Raw genomic sequence first — 19284 nt, 5'->3', positions numbered from 1 at the left:
CCCCCTTGTCATTTTTCTAGAGCTCTTTAATGCACTTTCTATACCTCAATTTCCCTACCTGACATTTCTGTTTACTCACCAACATGATTTGCCCCCAAGGAAATAAAAATGGTAATTTTATGCTTTTTCTTCAAATCTTCAAAAAATATGATTTCTCTTGGGCAGAGTATGCAATTTTAGTTTTTAGGAGAATACCCTGAAGACTTGTTTGCCAAGTTTATCTACTATAAACATAATCAAAATCATGTTTATTATGAAATAATGATGCATAGATTTTAAATGTTGCTTGATATTATGAGAATATTTTAAAATTGTAAAAAATTTTTTTCTCCTTTAACTTCATGGTAAAACATGAATATGTTGGATAACAAATAATCACAAAACATTTTAAGATTATCTGCCCAGCAATTATCATAATATGAGCTCAAGGAAGTAAGAAGAGCCCCAAATGGCACAATTACTGTACTCACAACACTTCTGTAGCTAATTCAAGAGCTAAAAACAAATTCCGAATATAAATTCTGAATAACTGCAACATATTTTACAGTGTTGACAAATTCATATCATTTTTTGAGTATTTTTTAAATGATCAATTACATTACAAAGCCAATTTATTTTTGAACCACCTATGTAAAAAATGGACAACAGAGCCTCTCGTTCTCTTTAAAGAATTCTTGCTCTTGTGCTATGACTTTATTAGATACAGTTTTAAATTCTTGCTTTTACACTAAATTCTTACCACTGCTTTATTACATATAGTTTTAAAATGTGAAAGGAAAAAAATGATTAACTTAATTAAAATACAAGAGCAAAACTGTTAAACTGTCCACCCAGACAAATCCTGAATTCCCTCAGCACACAATTCTGCTAGCGTTGTTCAGCACCAGTGAGCAAACGAAATCTGTAGAGAACAAGGAGGAATATCATCATAGCAATTCACAAACCTGTCACCTCAGAAACATACTGAAAATACTTCAGAAGAGTGAGATATGGATAGCAGAGACAATTTATTCCCAGTCTGAGCGAAGTTACTTTGCTACATAAAGCTACAGCTTAGTATAAAAAAATGCAAGACAGAGCCTTGCTAGGAATTACAGAATAGAATAAAACAGCTAGTTAACTCACCACACAGCCTTTTGCTAACAACTTCCATGCTTCTCTTTGTGTCAGGCCTCTGGCTTCCAGAGACAGATTACACGCTCTCTGACAGAACGATGACAAAAGGGCACACGGTGATCTCTCTTCTGCTCCTGCCACTAGAAGGAAACTGAACCACACCGCAGCCTCCAAGAATAAGTACTTCCTACGAGCATGCTCAGTATCTAATTTAAATGACTTGGTATTTCATGTCGGCATGTGACGGCCTACTTCCAAACAAACTCTGAGAGCCGCAAATTCAATCAAAGATCATTAACTGCAATAAACTGAACAGAACCACCGAATGAATATTGATTTGTCTTTAGCTTCATGATTTTTGAGGTTCATTTAACTTGATGTGACTGGAAATGATTATTTCTATTATTCAAACAAGTCCTTAGGTTTCAATTATCACATTTGCTATGTCCACATGAGCACCAAAAATGCTGGAATGAACTGGAAACTTTAAGATATCCAGGATGTGATCCCCAAAATTAAATGTGACCACTGATGAATTAAGCAAATATGAGCCATTCATATTTCACTTTCTAACCTCTCATTCTGTCCTCTTATCTATTCCCTAAATAAAATCATCTACAAACTTATCTAGCACTATTTTCATTTCTGCTTTGGAAATGTTAGTAAATATCAGTAAGCTGGAATGGTCAGCATCTTTATTAAAAATGCCTGCTGTATTCAAACTACAGCAGATAAGATTTTTCTCACCTACAGATTATATATTACATAACAGATTACATGCTTATATAAAACAGGCCTCACCCAAATGTTGATAGAACTTTAAATAGGACTTAAAAAATTTTTTCCCCACATTTTCAAGAACAATTTTTACCAAAATGCCACACAACCATACACACAGAAATCACCCAAATAGTTCGCATATGTACATTTATGTCATCAAATAACTCATTTGCCCGGTTTGCTGAGTAAGTTGCTGCAAGGACCATGCAGTTCTACATGATGGAAATATGGTCAAGAAGCTTATCCTCTGCTCACTGTGACCATTTCAGTCTCCTAGACACAGAAACCTAGCAAGCGGATACAACCCAATCAAACCAACCAGATGGTTCTTGAATGCCCACTTCTCATTTTCACCCTGGGCAGACAAGCAAAATTAGGAAGTGCCTATACACTTGACATACAGCCACCCTGGGAAAGCAAACCACTGACAGAGTGGGGCTGGCCTGTCTTGCAATGGGCCCCTGAGCTAAGGTATGATTTCCCTTCCTTCAGTCCTTTTTGGTTACTGCCACCGCTTCCTGATTGTAAACTACCCTGTCTACCTCCCCAACACACAAAGGTCTCATTTTGTGAACAGTAGCCTTGCCTCCCTCCAACCCCCACTCCCAAATTAATGTGGAAGGCCTGGGAAAGTGAGAAGGCATAGGAAACAGACAGACTCCATGGCAGGAGCTGAGGTAAGGTCCCTCACACATAGTGGGACAAGATTTTTAAAGGTTCAGAGAGGTTATATAAAATACAACGTTAAAGTTGAAAAAAAAAATCATAGGGAACAGTTTATGGAACCACATGTAATTCCAATGTAGTTTTTGTATAGTTGCTCAGTCATGTCTGACTCTCTACAACTCCATGGACTATAGCCCACCAGGCTCTTCTCTCCGTGGGATTTCCCAGGCAAGAATCCTGGAATGGGTTGCCATTTCCTTTTCCAGGAGATCTTCCCGGACCAAGTATCGAACCCGCATCTCCTGCACTGACAGGCGGATTCTCTACTAATAAGCCACCAGGGAAACTCCTGTAATTCCAGTACCTTTCTAGGAAATAAAGGTGTTAAGTTCAAAGAAAACTGCCAACACACCAGTTTCTTTGGCATTCTACCAAAGCAACTCATTCTTACTGTCAAGGAAAATTCAGTAGGTACAACTGCAAGGTCTGTGGGTCTACATAAACATTCTATCTTTAATGAAAAAGCACAGGAAGTAAAGGAACACAGAACAAAAGCAAATTATCACGAAGTGTCAATATGCCTACGTTTCATGTACTGTTACATCTACTAAGTTTTATGCATTGTACATGTCAGGGTGAGGACTCTGTAGAAACAGGAAGTTACCTAAAATACTCAAGGAAAGCTCTCTGTGATCGCTGAATGAAAAAAAGTTCTTCACTGAAAACTAGCAAACAAACAAAAATCAATATATGAGACAGGGTACAAGGCAACACGGAGTGGAGATAAAAAACGAGGACTGTCTTTCTCTCCAGCAGAGATTAGAGACGATGAGGCAAGAGAACCAATAACTAAGATCAGATCACCATGGCAGAAGAGAGGTGCCTTCATGTTCTGGAGTGTTTGGAGCAAAGACAGAAAGAATTCTGAGAAGGGAAATTTAGAAAAGGTTTTGCAAGGGGGTGAACTTCTTAGATAAATACTAAGGATCTGGATCAGAAAGGAGAGGGAAGGAAGAGGGAACAGCCAGTTCGGGGAAGGGGGAGGACAGCAGCGTGTGTGTGTAGTCGCTTCAGTCGTGTCCGACTCTTTGCGACCCTATGGACTATAGTTTGCCAGGCTCCTCTGTCCATGAGATTCTCCAGGCAAGAACACTGGAGTGGGTTGCCATTCACTCCTCCAGGGGATCTCCCCAACCCAGGGGTCGAACCCACGTCTGTTATGTCTACCCGCATTGGCAGGTGGGTTCTTTACCCTGGGAACTGGTATGGGGATCAGAAAGGGTCAACATTTGATGAGAGAAGAGGAACAAGAAGTAATTATTCTGGGATGGTATTAATACTTGGCAACTTAATAATGGCAAGGAGCATTATATACAGTCCATGGAATTCTCCAGGCCAGAATATAGGAGTGGTAGCCTTTCCCTTCTCCAGGGGATCTTCCCAACTCAGAAATCGAACCCTGGTCTCCTGAATTGCAGGTGGATTCTTAACCAACTGAGCTATCAGGGAAGCCGAAAGGAGCATTCGACACCCTGCAAATGGAAGCACTGGGGTCATGTAATGTGTTAAAAAGCAGAATGAAGTAGTCAACTTTGGAAAGACAGGCAGATACAAAAAAGGAGGGGAGGGGGTGAAAAAGGCATTTTTTCCCCAGCACATGTATATTCCTTTTCACATGTACTTTTTGAATTCTGCCATATCACTGAATAGCTTCTTCAACCTGAATTTCCTTACTCCTGCACATTCAACCTCAGCATTCTGATTTAAATCTGAGGTCCTCTTTTAATTACTTGTATCCTTTGATTTTCACCTAGCAGTCCTATATTTTTTTCTTCCTTTAAATCTGTCTCATCACTCAGTCTTTGACTGAATTGCTCATTACCCTTTCTCTCCCTACAAAATGTGATAAAAAGTTTCCCAAATGCTACCCTAAAAAGAATGGATGAATCCGTAAAAGTTCCACAAAAGACAGAACCTATTTCCGTGACGAGTGAGGAGTAACCTGTGAAGACTGTACAGAGTCAGGGTGTATTTCACCGCATGCACGCATGTGAGGCTGGATGGACCTTGCTGTGTAGTAAACACACGTGGCATTCATTCCTAACCACAGGGAGGGAAGGACAGAAGGGACAATGGAGACCAACACACGAGCCCTTTATTGCAATTTGTCTCTCTCTTTTTTAAACCAGAGGGTCACATCAGAATCATTTCAGTAGCTAAAAACACACTCAAACACATGCACCCAGGGTCCAGAAATCTTTCATTCTGAACATATTCAGTGCTGGGGGCAGGGCAGACATGAAGATGATGCTCCCTACATAATTTTGAGGTTCCCCTGGTTAACAGCCACTGTTTGAAGTATCCAGGAGTTTACAGGGTGCTAAATGTTACTCACTCAGTCATGTCCGACTCTTTGTGACCCTATGGACTGTAGTCTGCCAGGCTCCTCTGTCCGTGGAATTCTCCGGGCAAGAATACTGGAGTAGGTAGGTAACCATTCCCTTCTCCAGGGGGCCTTCCCAACCCAGGGATCGAATTAGATGAGAATTAGAGAGAGATTCCAAAGGAGTACAATAAGGGAAGGAATGAAGAGAAAATAATAAATTTTTAAAAAGTTAAGGACAGAATCTACAGGATAGGGTGTACGAATGGATGGAGGGGGCCAAACAGATGGAAAACTGGAGCACAACTACAAGGATTCTGGGGGAAGTGGGTGTGGTGTGGTCACTGACTACGCCAGAGAGGAAAGATGCAAAAGACAGGTGGAAGGACTGCCTCTCAGGGGAGGGTGAGCCCAGCAGGAGAGAGGATGGGAAGGACAGTTAGTTCAGTGTGAAACGGGGGGAAGTGAGTGTCCTGACAGCTACCTGGTATATCTACCATTAGCTGATAGAAATACACGTCTGGGGTTCAAAACAGAGATCAAGGTCAAAGACACAAATCTACAGAAGAAGAAGAAAAAGAAGAAGAAGAAGGGAAACTGGATGAAGAACCTGAGAAGGGAGAGGAGAATGGGAGAACCACTCATGGAGGAAATAATGAGGTGGGGTAATAAGGGGGCCTGGGCTTCCCTAGAGGCTCAGACAAAACAGAATCTGCCTGTAATACAGGATATCTGTGTTCAATCCCCGGGTCAGGAAGATACCCTAAAGAGGGAAATGGCAACCCACTCCAGTATTCTTGCCTGAAGAATCCCATGGACAGAGGACAGAGACTATGGCGGGCTATAGTCCATGGGGTCGCAGAGAGTCGGACATGACTGAGCGACTAACACTTTCACTTTTTTCAATATGGAGGGATCCAAGGAAGGGAACTTCAAGGAAGTGGCCAGACTGTCAAGGACATAAGAGTCTGTAGAGTCATGACTAGGAAAGGTCAACAGATTTATCATAGAACATCACCACAAACCCCATGAACACTGTTTTGATGGTACTGTAGGACTGAAAGTCAGCTTAGGAAAGGCTTAGGTGGGACTAAGTCCTAAAGAGACTTAATAACAAGTTTTTATTGAGGGCTTACTTTTTGCCAGACAAGGCACTACAAACTTTACAAGGGCTGTATCTTTTGCCCTTGCAATAATCTTACTCTAAAATCTCAAACAGAGATGAGAAAATGAAGACAAAGAGGTTTGTGAATTGTCTTTCCCAGGCCCACACAGCTGGAAAGTGGTACAGTTGCGCTATGATTCCCTCGTTGGGTGTGTCCACCAGAACTTTGCTCTACTAATTCAACTGTTAGGATGCTTTAAAAAAAAATTTTTTTTTAAGGCAACAAATAACTTACAGGATGTTAAAAACATAGTTTCATGTAACATTCACAACATCCCAATGCAACAGATCTGATTATAATTCTACAGATCTGATTATAATCCTACAGATCTATATTCTACAGATCTGGAAACTGAGGCTCAAAAGACTTACCCAATGTCACAGATAAACAGTACTAGAATTAGATCCAGATTTTGGACCCCCAAACCCACAGTCTGAATGAGTTCTAAAGAGCAGTAAGCTTACGAAGGAGGTAGAATTATTTAAAAAAAGAATTTTCAATAGCTGAGGCAATGTGGAAAGACCTGGTAGATGAGAGGAGAGTAACTGTGAAGATAAGAACTGATAGCAAAGGGAGAAGCAAGGACCATGAGGCAAGGAGGACTGAATCAGGTTCTGTTCAGTTTTACTGAAGTTAAATTTACATTCATAAATGTCATATCGGGTAAGTGCACAATTCAATGACTTTTAATAAGTTTATAAGCCACACAACTATTACCACATCCACTTTCTTTTATTTTACAAAAAAATTTATTTATTTATTTGGCCATACCACAAAGTATGTGGGGTCCTACATCCCTAACCTGGGATTGAACTCTTGGCCTTGCAGTGGGAGCACAGAGCTTTAACCACTGGGTTGCCAAGAAAGCTCCTGCATCCACTTTTAGAATATTTCCATCACCTCTAAAAATTTCCTCATGCCTCATTTGCAGTAAGGCCCCACCTCCATCCCCAGCCCCAAGCAACACCTCAAGTTAGAAACAGCCATGGGCTCCAGTCACCACTTTCTTCTTTGGGGCAAACTGACAACAAAACACGAACAGCCCAAACATCATGTTGGTAAAAGATTCCTATTTATGTTTTACTGCATTCCTATTCAGAGATCATCAGAGGGGATTAAAGGGAAAAAAAAAGCAGAAGCACTGTGATTTTTTAAAATATGCAATCTTAGTAACTAATACAATCAGGATTTTTTCCAAACATATAGCAAGAAAGTGAGACCAGGCAATACACAATGAGGGAAAAAAAAAAAAAGTAACAGAAAGAATCTCTGCAAAATCTGGGCCATTTATCTCCAAAAGCCTTTGGTAAAGGAATACCTTCTGCACAATAATTTCTTACTGTCTGACAAAAGAATTGTAAATTTTAAAGCATGTTTTCATAAAATAAACTTAAATATCCCAGTGACTTTTACTGCAGTGATAAACCCTTAGCATCTACTTAGCATGTGGCAAGATAATGAATAGACCTAATTATACATTATTTTGGCGTTCAAGCTGTCTCCTGCTATAGACAGTGCTTAAGACTATACGGAAGTCTCTCATGCTTTACTAGAAAAACAAAAACAAGCGCAAAATTTTGCTTCTAAATAAAGATATAAGAGAAAAACATTTTTTAAAATATTGTATTGTGTTAAAAAAAAAAAAGAGGGAGAAAATGAGGGTGGGGCAGAACTGTTTCCTGCTTTCTACTAAGAGACAGAAGAGTATTTTTTAGTAACTCCTGCCCAAAATCAGAATAGTCTATTTCTTTCCATACTGCCTAAAGACTTATAGTCAATTAGTTATAACATTATCTTAACTACCACAGAAATGTATAACTTCAAAATAAACCAATTTGTTCCCTTTGTTCATTCATTCATTCTGCAAATAGTTACTTATTTAGGCGGCGCTGGGTCTCTGTTGCAATGCATGGGTTCTCTAGTTCTGATGCATGGGCTTAGTTGCTTAGTCGCATGTGGGATCTTACTTCCCTGACCAGGGATGGAACCCATGTCCCCTGCATTGGAAGACAGATTCTTAACCACAGGACCATAAGGGAAATCCCCACATATTTAGTTTTAATTATATTTTTATTTGATAGATTTGACTTATTTGTAAATTTACAGTGCACGGCATGTTACTTTGATACATGCATACATTGTACCATGATTACCACTGAAGCAATACTTATCAACTCACACCATTACAGTGCAATATTATTGTCTATATTCATTATATTCACAAATATCTATGGAGCATCAACTCTTCAGATACCGTGCTACATAGCAGGAACACAGCAGTAAACAGGCCTGTGCTCTCATAGAGCTTACATTCTCATGGGAAAGAAACTCAATGTGTAAAGAATGTACCATATTCCCTCAGGATCCAGAGAACTGGTTCCTGAATTCCCCATGGACACCAAAATCTGTGGATGTTCAAGTACCTTACATAAAATGGTGCTTTAAATCATCTCTAGATTATTTATACTGCTTAATAGAAAGTTATGGTTGTTCAGCCACTAAGTAGTGTCTGCCTCTTTGCAACCCCATGGACTGTAGCATGCCAGGCTTCCTTGTCCTTCACTATCTCCTAGAGTTTTCTCAGATTCATATCCATTGAGTCAGTGATGCCACCCAACCATCTCATCCTTTGTTGATCCCTTCTCCTGCTTCAATTATTCCCAGCAACAGGGTCCTTTCGAATGAGTCAGCTCTTTGCATCAGGAGGCCAAAGTGCTGGAGCTTCAACTTCAGGAACAATCCTTCCAACAAATATTCAGGGTTGGTTTCCTTTAGGATTGACTGGTTTGATCTCCTTGTAAATGCTATGTAAATAGCTGCTGGTGCAAGACAAATTTAAGAGTTGTGTGTTTTGGAACTTTCTGGGATTTTTCCCTTGAATATTTTCGATCCATGGTTGGTTGAATCTGAGAATGCAAAACTGTGGATATGGAGGGCTGACTACAAGAGAGTGGGAGAGGGTTATGCCATGAACTAAGACAAGTGACTGAGTGAAGGATGGATGGTCAAGCAAAGTCTCGAGGAGGTGACATTTAAGCACTGGCTTAAATAATGGCAGAAAAGAGGGGAAAGAAATCCAGATAGAGTGGACAGTGTGAACGTTCCAAGGCCCAGCATAGCTAAAGAGAAGAAAGAAGTGTGATAGGGACTAGAGTGTGATAAGTGAGGGGAAAGCTGAGAGATGAGGTATGAGCTGTCGCAGGTCCACTGGTGTTGGATTATGAGCCCGAGAAGGGACTCTAGATTTTAATCTATGTGCTATGGAAAGTCACTCCAAGCCTGTGATGTGAGGTGATCTGTGTACATTTTAAGAAGACACCTTTGGCTACAGTGTGGAAAATGGGTGGTAAAGGGTCAAGAGAAGACGCGGGAACAGATGAGAGGCCACTGGAATTGTGGGGGTGAGAGGTGATGGCCAGACAGCTGGCAGGTACGGCGGGGGCTGGGGGGGGGGGGAAACACTGGGGTGCTATCTGGGATGGGGCAGTGTCAACAGAGCTTACTGACAGAGTGGAGGTTGGGGGTCAGGGGGGAAGTGAAGGAAAGACAGAAATTCAGGAAAGTGCAGCACTGGCATTTTTTTCCTGATTGTGTCTGTTAGATGATACATGCTGGGGTCAGTGGATGGAGAGGTGAGCAAAGGTCTGGCTGGAGATGAGGGTTCATGAGTGACCGGCGAATGGCGTGCAGAGGGCCCTGGAAGTGACGAAGTGACACAGGACAGATGCTATGCCTTCGAGAATCCACAACGCCTACTACAGATGCCTGTGATACTGGTGAAAAGGCCAGACCCTCACCCTCGTGGAGCTTACACTCTAAAGAAGGCAAATACAACCTAAAGAGTAAGTACACCATGTGGTATGACAGGGCCTTTCCAGGCGCCTCAGTGGTAAAGAATCGGCCTGCCAAGCAGGAGAACTGGGTTAGATCCCTGGGTCGGGAAGATTCCCTGGAGGAGGGCATGGCAACCCACTCCAGTATTTTTGCCTGGAGAATCCCATGGACAGAGGAGCCTGGCGGGCCACAGTCCATGGGGTCGCAAAGAGGCACAACTGAGGCAATTTAGCAGACACACGTGGTATGATAGAAGGGGTAAGTGCTATGAAAAAAGAAAAAGTAGAGGAACTGGGAGTGTGGCTAGCATGATGGAGCTAAATGGGGGTCAAGGTGAGCCTCATGTAAAAGATGAGGTGTGCATGAAGGGCCAGGCAGCCGGAGCGGGCAGCACTAAGGCCCCTAAGACCTAAAATAAGGATCACTGGCACATCTGAAGGATGGCAGGGCGACCAGGGCGACTGCAGCAGAAGGAGCCAGCAAGGAGTGTCCAGAAAGGCAGCCTGAAACCCAGATGCACGTGACCTCACAGAGGCCAGGGGGGGAAAGGGTGTCACAGGCTGACTACCCCGAATGCTGCCAAGGGGATGAGTAAGATGAGAAAGAAGAGATAAGAACGCTGGAAGTGCAGTGCGGAGCCAGCGGAGAAGGCAGCTGTCTCTACGGAAGGGCAGGGCAGGAGGTCTTACTGGCAGGGGGCATATTTACTTCTAATAGTAGTAAAACAGGTCCTCCAAGGATTTAAACATTTTAATAACGTCAACATCATCAATCAATTTTGGACTACAAAAAGCTCATTTTGCTTATTTTCTCATTCTATTATAAACCACTCAAAAATCACTATCCTATTTCTCAAAAAATAAAAATGAAAAAACAAAACAAACAAACAGAGAAAAAAACAGCTAAAAATTCAGAGAGAAAAGCCAGAGAAGCAGCTTCAGTAGCAACATAGTACCAACGGGCTAAGAATCATCCCAAGTATTGTGGATGTATCACGGATCGTATTCGTACAGAATACTTGCAGATAGGCCTTACCATCCACATCCTGTATAAGGGAAAAAAATGAAACACACAGAGATTGCCCACAGTTTAGCTGCCAGGAAATTGAGGGAAAGTGTTAGAAGGAATCCATGTTTCCTCTCCTCTGCCCGCCTGCTGTCCCTCTTCTATTGGAAAAAGTCAAAGTGTCAGTCGCTCAGTCGTGTCCAGCTGTCTGCGACCCCATCGACTGTAGCCCACCAGGCTCCTCTATCCATGGGATCCTCCAGGCAAGAATACTGGAGTGGGTTGCCATGCCCTTCTATTTATATGTACCTAAATCAACAGGCAAACAGGGTAGGTTTTCTTCCTGCTTTGTAAGACCTTCTTGCTAGTTACATATTTTAAAAATTTTCACTTTACTTTTTCTCCTTCTTCCCTCCTATTCATCCATCCATCCACCCCTCTCTTCTTTCATTTAAAAATATGTACCAGTGTCTACTATATACAATAAGACACTCTGTATACAAAGTCCTAGTGCATTTTAGAAAAGTTTGTTTTCTAAAATAAAATATCTTCCAAAATAAGCATCACTTCTGTAGAAAAAATATAATTAACCAGTATATCAACAATGATGATAAACTGTGTTCTTCATTACTAACTCACTAAAATGACACTGGGAATTAGGTTAGTTATTTTAATGTTCTTTCGGAAAAATTACATCTTGTTTGTGACTCAAACACTACATACATTTAACAACACATATGATTTTACAGTCTAATGACCTATGACAAACTCTCAAATCACCTGTCTGTGGTATTTTAAAACATGTGGTTGAAATAGCAGATATCTAAAAAAATTTAAATCAGAATTGACACATAAAATGTAATCTGTTGATAAATGAGCAAAGACAGAGACTTTTCAAGGAGTTTAAGAAGGGGTGACAAGGTCCCATGACACAGAAACAAAATCCTAGTTTCAGGAAATCAGACTCAAGGTCATGGAAAAGATGTGACTGTTGTTTTCGAAAAATCATCTAGATGCATAGATACATTTGAGTCATCTCAATCAGTATAGGTAAGGCAAACACCAGATGTTCATTAGGCAAAGCTACATAAACAGCAACAAAGACAGAAAACAAGATGCCAAGAGCCAAGAGGATACCCAACAGGAATGGCTGCTAAGTTAAAGTGTTAGTTTCTGTAACTGTGGAACAGCTCATGCGCCTGCCTGTTAAAAGAACAGGGCACGGGACTTCCCTGGTGGTCCAATGGCTAAGACTGTGCTTCCCAATCCAGGAGACCCGGGTTTGATCCCTGGTTGGGAACTAGATCCCACGTAGCACAACTAAGACCCCGAGCAGCAAGATAAATAAAAGTTCAAAATTTCTAAAAAGAAACAAAAACCAAAAACCTAAAAAGAACTGGGCAAAAAAACAGTGTGCCCCGTGCTGGCAGGTGTCCGGTACACATAGCGATCCATCATTCCACAAGCAGGTGGTGAGCACAGTGAATGTTGGCAGCCCGGGTGATGTGACTTTCATGGTTTACCCTGTTTCCTGTGGCATCTATCACTTAAACAATTACAAAGGAAAAAGGAAACCAGAAATGGAAGAAGAGATGGGAAGAAGGGAAAATGGAAAGGAAAACAAGAGGAGCCAGAACAAGGTGACAGGTACGGGGCTGAGCAGTGTGGGATGGGGAGGTCCAGAGACGCCCCTGGACGCAAGCCCTACTCTTGCTACTCAATGTGGGCAAGTGAACCAAGCTTCAGTTCACTCATGTGCTGAGTGAGGGTAATGCTCCTGCTTCTCCTATGGAGTTATTGTGAACATGAAAGGAGCTAATTTTACAACGTGCCTGGCAAAGTGCCTGGCTAAGTGTTTGCTGTTGTTTATTCGCTTAGTCGTGTCCAACTCTTCTGTGACCCCATGGACTGTAGCCCACCAGGCTCCTCTGTCCATGGGATTTCCCAGGCAAGGAGTGGGTTTCCATTTCCTACTCCAGGGGATCTTCCCAACTCAGGGATCAAACTCCAGTCTCCTTCATTGGCAGGCGGATTCTTTACCACTGGCCAAGTGGTAAGTTCCTAATAAACTCAGTTCAGTTCAGTCATCCAGTCATGTCTGACTTTTTGCAACCCCATGGACTGCAGCATGCCAGGCTTCCCTGTCCTTTACCAACTCCCAGAGCTTGCTCAGACTCATGTCCATCTAGTCGGTGATGCCATCCAACCATCTCATCCTCTGTCATCCCCTTCTTCTCCAGCCTTCAATCTTTCCCAGCATTAGGGTCTTTTCCAGTGAGTCAGTCTTTCATAACAGGTGACCAAAGTACTGGAGTTTCAGCTTCAGCATCACTCCTTCTAATGAATATTCAGGACTGATTTCCTTCAGGGTGGACTGGTTGGATCTCCTTGCAGTCCAAGGGACTTTCCCAGAGTCTTCTCCAACACCACAGTTCAAAAGCATCAGTTCTTCGGTGCTCAGCTTTCTTCACAGTCCAACTCTCATATCCATACATGACTACTAGAAAAACCATAGCTTTGACTAGATGGACCTTTGTTGGCAAAGTAATGTCTCTGGTTTTTAATATGCTGTCTAGGTTGGTCATAGCTTTTCTTCCAAGGAGCAAGCGTCTTTTCATTTCATAGCTGCAGTTACAATCTGCAGTGATTTTGGAACCCCCCAAAATAAAGTCTCTCACTAATAAACTAATAAAGTCTCTCCTAATAAACTGGTAGTTATTAATTTCAAAGAATACTAAAATAACTTCACCTCTATGTTTTTTCTTCTTTATGTCATAGTCTTAAAATGCTGTATTTGGTATAAATTATTTTCACTAGTTTAGAAAGGTAAACATTTTAATAATGACCATAAAGACAATCCAGTAGGAGAAGGAAGGCATGTGGCTGGTACTATTAGAAATACATCACATCTGGCATTTCCTATTCTCCCTGCAGGTGAATACCTAGCATCTTGTCCTCAGTCATCTGACCCTGACCCCTCAACTTTGTGCTTCTTTCCCAGAAATTTCACTTTTCAATTTGTCTGCAGCATATGGTCTAAGATTAGTAAGTACCCGTATCTCATCAAGTCATCCTGCAGTAGATGGGTATTACTCGAGGACATACTGGTTTTTTTTTTGGTTTTTTTTTTTTTTTTGAGGGGAGAGGCATATTCCTAAGACTGTATTTTCATTTTAAAAAAGGAAAAAGAAATAAAAACTTCACTATAAACCAGAATAGATTTCAAAGTAAATAAAATAGTCCTCATTTCCAATTCAGAGTAAGAAATTGATCACAAATTTTAAATTGCTTTTTCACAATAACATAATCCAGTCAACATAATGTTCGCATTTATCTTCCCCCAGGAGCCCCATGTGAAGCCATGGATTATCTTAATAAACAAAGTCTTTGCCTAATGAAACATTTTTCTTGTGAATCTTCCTATATTCAGTCCCTCTTCTAATTATTAAGACTTTTCTTCAAAAAAAAGAATAGAAACACTTAACACTGTACCTTCATTCATGTTTAGAAGCTAACTGACATACTACAGTCCTTGGATTTATGCACCTAATCAACACTACAAAATCTAATCTTGCATTTAAAAGTCTAAAATCTAGAGCGGAGGTCAACAAATTTATTCTGCAAAGGTTAGCAGACAGTTTAGGCTTTGTGGACCACACAAACTAGGTTACAGTCTCTGTTGTAGTGGAAAAGCAGTCATCAACAATATGTAAACAAATGGACATGACTGTGTTCCAACAGAACTTTACAAAAACAGCAGCAGGCTGGATGTGGTCCAAAGGCCACTGCTGCTGCCTCCTCATTTAGAGCAGCAATTAAGTAAAGTGTGCGTGACCATCTTCTTGTAGTATCTACTCCTTTAAAGTTTAGTGACTCATGTCTCTGACCATCAACTGATGGGTCAGTTTACTTATTAAGGATTAGGATTACTGACTTCACTAAATTATTTTCTATCCTTATTGATTCCATCTATATTCTTCCCAATATTTAACTAATTTTTCATAATTCTGCATTTTAAATACAACTTGTCTAATGATTCAGTATTTCCTCATGAATCACATTTTCTAAAATTTATCATTTTTATTCCTTTGGGATCTCACCAAATTACCTGTGAAATGTAGTAATGTCAGCACTTCTCCGCAAATGAAAGGTCTTACAAAATTCAAAAATAAAAGAAGCATTTACATGTTTCCAATAGCAACCCACTCCAGTACCCTTGCCTGGAAAATCCCATGGACAGAGGAGCCTGGTAGGCTACAGTCCATGGGGTCTCAAAGAGATGGACACAACTGAGTGACTTCACTTTCTTTCTTTTCCTATTTAAAAAAAAAAAAAAAAACCAAGGCAATGATTAACAAAGATAAGCTTTTAAGGAATGATAGCCAGCCTCTAAGACAGCCAAGGAGCCTCACCTCCTGGTACTCACACCTTTGCATCACCCCCTTCAGCATCTGTCTTGGGTTCTAAGATGGCTCGCTTTGGACAAGACTAGCTGCCACGTCATGAGAACCACATCATGAAGCCACAGGGGATCCTCCACATTTGATTAGGTTACAACTGAGCTTATTTTGTAGAACTCTTTTGGTTAGTGGAAGCTGCAGTTGATAAACAAGCGTCTCCTGTCTTGCAACCGGATGGATTTAGACGGTGAGACTGATATCAGTAACAAGCAATTTGGCTGCACGGCAGTGACGACTACCATGCCGCTTTGTTAACAGTACCTTGATACTTGCTGTGTGCCAGACGATCAAGGTGGTTGGATTTCTAGTCACACTGGCACATGACCCACAACAACAGTTAAATTGAAAAAACAACCCTTCCTTCACTTCTGCTCTTGTCTGTGTGAGTCTCACTGTTTCCCAGGGCAGTATTTTTAAACCCTGGTCTGACCTACTGGAGGACAATGAAAATGGAGCCGAAAATAAATGAATTTGTATGTGAACAGTGGGTCACGCAATAGTATGTATTTCTTTAAAAAAAAAAAAAAAAAAAAACTTTATTTATTTTTGGCTGCACTGGGTCTTCATTGCCTTGAGGGCTTTCTCTCTAGCTGTGGGCCGAGGAGGGAGGATTTCAAGAGTATCCCGAAATGAGACAAAATGAACAAAAAAGCTCAGGGTGATGGTTCTACTGTGCACTGGTGGTTTTCTAATAAAAAGGCACAGTGAAGCTTCAGAAAAGCTCTGGAAAAAATGATACTAAGAGGAAGAATGAGCTGATCAGGAATTTCTGAAAAAAACATGCTACAAGGGGAAATGGGGAATCAACATGTTGTAACCAGATCTCGAAATTTAATAAGAAAATGGATTGATGTCTTTGGAAAAGCACAGAAGAGCAAGTAATCAAATTCCTTGAGAATGAGATCAAGAAAAGAGGATGGGCACCAAATCACAAAAAAGCTCTAATGAAAGGGAAGTTCTGGCTCTTTCTAAAAGCCCCTTTTCTAAACAACATTCCCGATTTTTCTCAATTATTCAAATAGCAGTTCTTTTTCATGTCAATACAATTTTAGCACAGTGATGTCATACTAGTCCCACTGCTGGTCCAGACAAGACTCAAGAATATGCACAACAGTCTGTTTACTGGCCTAACCAGCACAAATATGTTGATATCTGCCAAACTCATTTCTCTGACCCCCTCCTGAGTTCCAGACTTACATACCTGGACTGCCAGCCTGACATCTTCACTTGGCCCCCTCACAACCTTCTCAAACTCACCCTTTGCTCCAAACCACCTGTAGATCTCCAACCATCAATACACTGCTTCACCCCACCCTCCAAAAGTGTGAGCCATTTTTCTCATTTTAAAACACAGAAATCCTGGGACTTCCCTGGTGGTCCAGCGGCTAAGGCTCAGCGCCCCCAAGACAGGGGGCCCTGGTTCGATCCTGGTTGGGGAACTAGATCCTGCCTGCCACAACTAAAGATTCCACATGCAACTAAGCCACATAAAGCAATGAAGACCCAGGACAGTCAAATAAGTAAATTTTTAAATATATATATATACTTAAAAAACACACACACAGAACCTCCAACCAGCTGCGTATGTCACAAAATGAGAAATTATCCCGTGTGATCTAACTAACACTGTCATCCACCCTCTAAATTCTCTTTCGAGAGAGTCGTCTTTCTTCTGTCTCAGCTGCACGCACATGTATGTGGCTCAGTCACCCAGTGGTGTCCGATTCTGCGACCCCACGGACTGGAGCCCGCCAGGTTTCTCTGTCCATGGGATTCTCCAGACAAGAGCACTGGAGTGGGTTGCCATTTCCTCCTCCAGGGGATCTTCCCAACCCAGGGATCAAATCCATGTATCTTTTGTCTCCTGCATTGGCAGGCAGGTTCTTTACCAGTAGCGCCACCTGGGAAGCCCCTGACTCAGTTGAAATTCCCTTAACTCATCCATCACCTTTGCACCTTTGGACAGAAGCCATCGCTTCTTAGCTATTCCCCTTTTCTCTAAGTCTCGAGTCATTTAATTCTCTACCTGGCAGCCAAGTAATACACACAATGCCATTCCCCTGTTTAAAACCTTCAATGCTAGGGTCATATGGACCCTGCACCATAAGCCCAGGCCTCGCCCACTCCTCCAGGCATTCCAACAGCTGTCAGACCCAGTGGATCTCTGCAGCCTAGAAGGCTCTTTCCTGGGAAACTAACTCCCCCTACTCCTCCATCCAGTCTCAGCCCAAATCATTTCAAATATGCTTCTATATGCATGGGTATAAGTTCAGCATCCATCTCTCCTCTATGCTGGCAGCTGCAAAAATTCAGTGACAGTATCTGTTTTGTTCATGACAGTGACCCCTGAAGCCACCAGCGGCCTTGGTATATAACAGAAGCCCAATAAATAACTGTTCAGTGAAAGGACTTTCTTTTAGATTTATCTCTGGAGAAGGAAATGGCTACTACCCACTCCAGTATTCTTGCCTGGGAAATCTCATGGACAGAGGAACCTGGCGGGCCACAGTCCCTGAGGTCGAGAAGAGCCGGACACGACTAAGCAACTAACACCAACATTTTCTAGGATGGATTTTCTAGCTCCAAGTCACCCTTTGAGGAACTGCCTCATTTTGTACTGCTTTGTGTAAAAATAAAGCCTATTGTTTAAGACCAAAATAAATAAATAAATAAATTTATCTCACCGCTGTAATTATGCAATGCCTTTACACATAAATTATAAATGTAAATACTCGGTCACAAGATAAAATAAGAAATGAATGGATTAAGCTCATAAAAAGAATATAGTGAAAAAAAAAAAAGAATATAGTCAATGAAGTAAATTCTTAAGAAAACAATCTCAATGCCTAATGTATTATAATCAAACCTCCTAGGGTTGGGGATTACAAATTTATTAGTACATTAACTTCCTAAGTCTTACCTGCAAAATAAGACCTTAAAGATAAACAAGCATTGAAGACTGTTATAGCTATTCCATGGAAATATGTACTCTAGGCTGGCTATTACCAGAAGCATCAATAAAATTGCATAGTTAGAAATACCCTTTCTAATATGATTTGTTTCTAAAATGGTACTGAACCCATGATATGAAAACCAGATCAATAGAATTCTAATATTTTAAAGTGTTTACATCCTTCCATATTTTTCTTTCTCATCCATTTATGATGCTGAAAGTAGTCCTGCTGTACTCTCAGAATGAACACAAACCCCCCTGAAAACAGATTTCACTTATGAAAAAAATGTACTAGGATATGATGAGAAACAGAGGAGAAAGATTACTGGGGTGGAAGGTGGCAGGGAGGAAAGGCAACTTTAGTTTTCCTTCTAATTTTACTTCAAAGACCTGATGTTCTTAATACCAAAATAAAATTCTGTTCCAGACACTCTACTCTTAGTTCTGCTCACATCCGTGCTTAGCAACCTAGCAATGCGTCAACCTGCATATGCATGAGGTGGCCACAGTCTTATTACCCAATCGCTTGAATTTCTGCCATTTTTCATCACAACTGTGATGAGACTGGCGGTGTTCTGACAGGGTACAGACCCAAATGGTGCTGACTGCTCAAATTAAAATATGTAAGAACCTTTGAAAAACAAGCAGCCATCGCCAAGCGCTCTCTTGGAGGGGAGATTTCTCAGCACTGACTGGCCCCAAAACAGACCACAGCTTTAAAATCTGAAAATGTTCCGGTCTCACCTTCATAAAAAGGCTTGTTCCCATAAAACTTGTATCTATTATTGTTCTTTCCCTACGTCTCTCCATTTAAAAGCGTTCGTTTGGGGGGTTTCCCAGGTGGTGCAGGGGTTAAGAATCTGCTTGTCAATGCAGGAGATGCGGAAGATGTGGGTTTGATTCCTGAGTCAGGAAGGTCCC

General features: G+C 41.3%; 1 protein-coding gene across 23 annotated transcripts in view; it reads right to left on the bottom strand.

The window, feature by feature from the left end:
• PLEKHA5 (pleckstrin homology domain containing A5) overlaps positions 1 to 19284 on the bottom strand; it is a 251395-nt gene that overhangs the window by 160657 nt on the left and 71454 nt on the right. The window contains exon 1 of one of the 23 annotated variants that reach the window (XM_070453700.1): positions 1126 to 1265. The exons of the other annotated variants lie outside the window; for them this stretch is intronic. The gene's annotated coding sequence lies outside the window, so the exon portion shown is untranslated. Of the gene's footprint in view, positions 1 to 1125; positions 1266 to 19284 lie in introns of those variants that run through there. 23 annotated transcript variants of the gene reach the window in all.

Source organism: Odocoileus virginianus, chromosome 23 (genome assembly GCF_023699985.2).
Source record: "Odocoileus virginianus isolate 20LAN1187 ecotype Illinois chromosome 23, Ovbor_1.2, whole genome shotgun sequence".
NCBI classification, from domain to species: Eukaryota; Metazoa; Chordata; class Mammalia; order Artiodactyla; family Cervidae; genus Odocoileus; species Odocoileus virginianus.
The sequence above is the reverse complement of the archived record's forward strand: the minus strand, read 5'-3'. Positions and strand labels throughout refer to the sequence as shown.